Source organism: Merops nubicus, unplaced genomic scaffold (genome assembly GCF_000691845.1).
Source record: "Merops nubicus isolate BGI_N331 unplaced genomic scaffold, ASM69184v1 scaffold13686, whole genome shotgun sequence".
Lineage (NCBI taxonomy): Eukaryota > Metazoa > Chordata > Aves > Coraciiformes > Meropidae > Merops > Merops nubicus.
The window spans coordinates 16,692-23,975 of record NW_008615695.1 but is presented as its reverse complement, the minus strand read 5'-3'; positions in this window follow the sequence as shown (position 1 = coordinate 23,975).

Here is a 7,284-nt window from a genome sequence, read left to right as displayed (position 1 = left end):
CCACAAAGTTCATAACTCTGACACTGATTTCTATGGAGAAATATCATTCCTTGAAAGGCAAATAACATAATATTTACAATTACCTTTAAGAAAAAATACTACCTATTCACACAGAATTGTACCTAATTTTACAGCTAAAAATGTAAAGGACAGAATTTAGTACTATAAAAGGACTCCAACAGTAATTAGATATCACAATGACAAGTAAATGTTCATTGTGTCTCAATAGTCAGCCACAGGCGTTAGGAAAGAAAACTAATGTATGATTTATGTTTCTTTTTAAAACAAAAAAAAAAAAAAACAACAACTTGTAAAGCATGACAAAGAATGAAAGCAAAGCATATCTTGATAGCACTGTTAGAAGTGAAATTTGTAAACTCACTTTCCTCTTAGGCAGCCTTTCATTTGTTTAACTTAGATTTAGTTTGGTATTAAACAAGCTGTTACACAAAAATGCTTCCTGAAACAGGAAGGCGTCAATTTTTTTTTTTTAATTTTAACTTTTCTATTAATACCTGTTCAGTTCTGACTAACTTTGTTTCTCTTAGGCTATATAAAAATCTCACTTAACTTAATACTAGAACATAATAAAGACATTAAGTGTTTGCTAAAAATTATAAATTATATAATAAAACAAAAAAATTGACTTTTAATATTCATAAATAAAGGCAGATAAACCATCAAATTAATTGTTGCCCATCTTCCTTTTGTGTCCTGGTGCTGAAGTTTTGAGATAAATTTCCCCAAGGCTAAAAAATTAGCACAAGTATTTTAATACTTTAGAAAGGATTTTTTATATCCTATATTTTTTTAAAAAAATATTTTTACGGCACCTTTAATTGCATTCCTCCTGGAATTACGGTGACATCACAAAATATGTAACACAAGTATAAATCAATATCCCACAATCATTAATAAAATACATGCAAAAAGTAAATAGAAGATAAGCCAAACTCAGCTGGCCTTAAGCAGCACATGACACTTAATGGTTGTAAATATTTGCTCCCAAGTATATGAAACGTGTGAAAAAGCTGCAGCAACTTGGGAGAGAATTAGGGTCACCTTAAAGTGTTGAATTAGATAAAGGTCATATGAGTTATAAATGAGTGTGTAAACTAGTCAGACAGTTTGATCATGGTAAACGTTAGTGTTAATCCTCCAAGTACTTACTGTTGTGAGTTAAAAAATGTATTCTTCAGGAAGCACTCCCTCGTACTCAAGCCATAAAGTAATTGTGCCATTTAAATGGCTTACAGCTAAGACAACTTTTTTAGAGTATCTTACTTTAAAACTATAAAAACTAATGCTATGGCCTTAGGGCTCTACATTCTCAGTTAATTAACTGCTAACATCTGTTGAATGTAGATGCTGCTTTTAATTTATTCTGAACTTTACTAGAAAGCCGGTCTCCACTGCCTGGAGATTTGTCCATAAAATCTCTTTGGTCCACATACTTCTGTACACACTGACTGAGAAGGAATACATGAGAAAGGAAAGAGCCAAAACACCTTTTATAAAGAACTACAGACAACTGATCATTAAACAGATAATCACAGAATGCAGATTAAATTGCAAATAATCTTGTTTGTCAAAAAGTGGAGGTGGAAGCCTGTTATCCACAACTTTCAATCTCACAGTATGTGAGCTCAAAGCACAGAACTCAACGGAAAACAAACTAAAGTCCAAATCCTGCATCTATATTGGGCAAGCAAGCCCGAAAGAATTTCCATCACATATCTCATACCTCAAATCACAAAGATCAGTGTTGGATTTGTTCCTCAACCAACATGAACAAACTTGGACAGTTAAGGTTAAGATTCCATGATATCTGAAATCAGCATATTTCTCAATAACAGTAAGACACATCATCTCCTGAAGAATGAAAGACTCATTTGTATGTTAAAGTCATGCATAGTCGTTGAATTTTATTTAAATATTAATCTTTTTACGTGAAAGACTACAATTATTAGTAACAGCCACAGACTATTACATAAAGTTAACCTGGTTTGTTTGTTTGTTTGTTTTTTTCTATATATTCTTCTAACACCTACCCTTCATTTACAGAACAATTTATAACGGCATGCACTTACAATCCTTTCTACCTATTACCAGAGAAACAAAGTTAGAATTACATTTCCAGAAATAAAGCTTAAATGAAATTTTAACCACAGGAACAAATTGTGCCTCCAAGAAAAGTTAAATTTAACCAATGTCTGCCATCAGAGGCATAAATTAAACACAATACAAAGAAATAAGAAAAATATGCTTAATTTTTATTGTTGTAATTTTTCCTCTTCCTTTCAACACATTATATGTAGTGTTTCATATTTGAAAGTAACATCTATTTTTTATTTTTGACAATTCTTGCCAGAGATGGAGTGATTTTAGAATTATCCTATGAATAAACATTTTTACAAATAATATTGAACTACATTCCAATATTCAACTTTTGTTGAGCAAACAGTCTTTCATTGAATAAAGGCAATTTGTGCATGAGAGTAGGCACTGTCAGGCACCCATTTGAACATCAATACTAGGAAACAGAGATAGATACTAAGACTAATTACACAGATGTGGTGAAGGAGGTAGGAAATCACTACCCCTCAAGCACAGCCTTGTGCACCAGACCAAAACAGTAATCACGATTCATCTTCCATATGTTCTTAATCAACACACACATGGTCCTAATTTCATACTCCCATGAGGGAAACAAAAGGGACAATTGTTTTTGAACTCTAACATCAAGACAAATAATGCTTATCATACTTATTGCTCAATAAACTAAAAGCTTTTATTTGACATCTGCTCCTTTCTTTTGAAAGCCTTCTTGACACTTTCAAGCCAGTTAAAATATCTTCTATTTCTACAGTCATCAGTAAAAATATGAACTATCTGTGCTATTAATATGCCTGCATTTTGGATTGCTTCCAACAGACTACAGCAAAATATATGCTACTGTTTGCTATATAACTCGTGTGTACTCCATTGACTGGTTCTTCCCCAGCACATCCTTGTCAAGAATAGCCTGTCATGGTCAAGGATCCAAATTTTTCTTCCATGTTTTTTGTGGTCTGTCTCCAGGTGTTAGCACATTATATTTACACAATTGTCCCTTTCAGACAGAGTATAAGATTCTCTGGTAGACTAATTAGGCCCTTCCTCTGAATTGGAAAAACCCTTATTTCATGAGAACGTACAAAATGCTTTGACCCTCTCAGCACAGCTCAGCCTTCCAGGGAGGAGATGCCTGATGACCTGAGGCAGACACAATACACCTTCCTTTGTTTAGAACTGTCAAGTGTGTTCACATCTAGCATACTCCTTCTCCATCTCCCAAAATATGGCTTCTTACCTCAATTTAATCCCTGTAACTTTGAATAAACCTTGTGAAGCAGCCATAGCAACCTTATTTTTAAAACTGTGCTAACTTAACCAACAGTCAAAACCCTCTAAGAAGTAAAGAATTCAAAACCAGGACTGCATTAGATGGCCCAGATGCAGCGAGTTATAATCCAGGTACAGCCAAAACCAAACCAAACCACTTTACATAAGTCAAGTCAATTTACATAAAAATCTGGTAAATATAATTTTTTTTTTTTTTTAAGAGTGACACATGATACTCATTTTCCCACATCAAACATAAGGAACCCATACTTTATTTGTATAAGAATTGTCCTGAACTTTTGTGATCATTAAATATCTCATCTTTCATGAAACCATGACATTATCCCACTTTAATGGTTGAGTTCTCAAATAGGTAAGTTACATTGTCTGAACAAATTCTTCTGCCATTTCAACCAGATATCGTTTTCTCAAGTTCCCCCTGTCACGGAAGGATATTGAATTCAACAGCTGCTGACTTAAGTATTTCAGAGAATGAGGTGGTCCCTAATCCCATGCACATATACTCATATACCAGCTAGCTTTATGAGAGTTTTTTCTGATTTTTGGGGTGAAACATGATGTCTGAAGATCCCCAATTGCAGTGTATGCTATCTAAAAACAAACAAAAACCCCCACCAGGACAAATGCCCTTTCCCATATGCCTCATTCTGGGCTGTTTTAGTTTCTGTTTGAAAAAGACAATGTGGAAGGTCACCTTACCTCTCTATCAGACTGAACAGTGTGTAAAAAAAAAAACTACTGTAAGGAAGAAATACAGAAGTGTTTACAGCATGACTTTTCAGTATACAACATGTCTCCAAGCAGCTGTTCACTGAATGTATGTCAACTGGTTTACTTTAAGGAGCAGACAGTTCTTAAAGCCACAATTTAACAACAATAGAAGCAAGTTTAATCTATACTGTTTGTCGCCTACTGTGAAAATCTTAAATCTCTGAGCCAAGCCCAGGAATTCATGCAGCAAAGCATGGCAGAAAAAGGGTTCCAGCTCTTATTTCACTCATGCAATTTGCAAGTTTGCCTGAGAAGTTTTCTCTAGTTTGCCCTGTCACACAATTTTTTCCAATTTTGCTGTGTGAACAAAGTTTGGTAAGATAAAAGCCTTCTAAAAAAAGACAGCCCCCAAAAATTCAATAGAAGAAATATTTTCAAACAATTTACATTTCCCACAAACATTACAGAAATGTGCTAGACTAAGGGTATTTGGACAAAAGCCAGTTGTCTGTAGTTAAACTAGCGTTACCTTAACTGTAGGATATGACCTCCGGCAGGAGAGTTGGGAGAAAAGAGAAGGTGTTTGGGAAAGGGGGGAGGAGAACAAGCAATGCCAAGGCAGGTGCAAAAATGGTGACTGTGACTGGAAAGGAAGGGGGTTGCAAATGGTAAAGCTGTTTTTAGAGAGACACAAGACAAATTAGCTTGAGAAACTCTGGCTTGTGTTATAAATAAAAATACATAGAGTAACTCACACCTGAAATACTGGAGGAGAAATTAACGAAGCCTGTTATGTACACTTACTGCTTAACATCTAACACAGCACACTCTAACATGAACAAACTAGCTAATTTTTCCACTCAGATCAAAGAATGTATTTCTTCTTACTGTGGGAAGCTATCCACAAGCTCAATAAGTCTACACAGTCCATCCCACTTAGAGGTAAGCACTGAATTTCATCTTATGCCCAAGCACTTCTAAACTAATCTATCAAGGAAACAATTCAACGTTTCCATTCATTGAACTGACTGTCCACTTAATGTACTAACACACAGAGCCATAAGCTGAGAGGTACAGTCTCTCTCCCAAACATGTACAAAGACAGAAGATGAAGAAACAGTTTCAAGAGGTGAGAACAATGCATATAAATTATTTATATTAATATGTATATAACATATATAGATATATTCATTCATTCACTTTGCTTACCACATTAAGAAGTTATGTAGCTAAGGACAGAACATCAGAGAAAAGGGAAAGCAAAGAAGAATAAAACTTCAGAGCTACAGATTTTATCTTTCATGATTTTATTCACTTACATGGATTTGCTGCTTCTCCTAAATCAGTATGTGTTTCCAAGCCAGACAGATCCAAAAATAAAGTATTTTCCTTTAAAGCTCAGCATATGCAAAGGCATCTAGAGAACAACTAAAGGAACTTATGTCCAAAATCATAAATGGTTCATGTTCTGCTGCCAGATTCCCACCTTTCAAAGTGGAAACTCATAGTACTAGCTCTTTGTTTGATCCTATGTTTCACCCAAAGAAACAGAAAATCTGTAAGAGCAACTAGGATTGACTTTGTAGGTTCAATTTTAAGCTTCAGCCAGAACACAATTCACAATTATGACTTGTACAGGGTGGGGGTTTTTAATCTTTGCTTCTCAAATCTAATGCCAAAGTGCATATAAAAAAAAAACTGTAACAATTCTGAGGGAAGCTGTCATCAAATGTGGATTAACTGCTTCATTCATAACTGTTCTACATAAAACATTCTAGTCTGAAAATGACTGCATTGTTGGAGATTTTCATTGCAAAGAAACTTAGAGCAAACAGACTGGTGATATTCCATTTACAGTACAGGGTGAATTTATCCAATTTGTAACTTTTGAAAATGATAACAACAGCTGCTTGCAAGGGAATCTTTAAAGCAGAACACCACATAAAGGCTGGGATGTGAAAAATTTGACATGGCTTTTTTTTTTTTGGCCTATTCACACAAAGTCAAAATTTTAATTCTTACTTACATGAATTAAAGATACAGGAAAATATTACATATTCACAGCAACTTATGACCATAAAGAAAACCAATGGACATCGGTTTTGTAGGACCAACATATAAATAGACTGAAGTTTTGGTTCTGGAGGATATGGAGGCACATCAATTAGCAATAACTCCACTTTACTGATTAGAGTGCCGAAGAACTCATGGAACTTTTAAAGCAGATAGGATTTGGGATTGTTCCATCCTAATCCCTCCCTTTGAAGTAATGCAATTATTTTGGACATAAAAACTTGTTCTTGGGGATTTAGAAACACACAGCTGTACTCATCCATAAGATTTTAAAACTAAGAATTTGTAAGCAGTGTGATTCAATTCCAGGAACAATCAATTATTTGCTTGCCAAAATCCCACGTTCTGCATTTAAAGAGTCTTTCACTGTTCCCCCAACAGTATTTTTAATATCTCACATGAAACTTGGCTTTGCAGAAGATGAAGTAAAAAAAACATCTTTCTTTAAAATGATATAAGCACCTTTTCCCCAAAGTTACCATCCTTGTGAGGTAAGTAACTCAAGAAGGTTCAGGCAAAGAGAAGCTAAAACTTCCAACATGATAGGCATCTACTTAGTAGCAATACAAAGGTACTTTTGGCATTAAATTCAATACTGTGAGGGACAGAAAACGAACAACATACCAAGCAGCACTATATTTATTCCATATATAGCCATGTTATACAATCCTCTCACCAAAAGTGAGGTGCACATGGCTATGGTTTCAGAGCAGACTGGCATAATGCCTGTATCAGACTTTTTTATATGGATGGGGAAAAAAAACAAACCAGCAAAAATTGAGAGGCCGTTATGTCAAACACAATGAGTAAAATTACTTTTTGGCTAGAAGTAAAAGTTTTTATACATCAACTACGCTCATAAAATAAATTGCCTTCCCCTACTAATCTGCCCCTAGGAAGCAATCAAGTATTCATCTTTTTCTTCCTTTTACAAAGTTTATCGGCAAGCTGCATAAGCTGGCTTCCTGCAGAGTTAGAAACAAGTCTCCAGTTATGCTGCCCTTCCTTCTGTGTTAAAGGTATGTATGGGCTTTGCTTCCTTCACTGCTGCACATGGTTACAGCCACCTCCCCCAGACAAGCATGCAAACAAAGA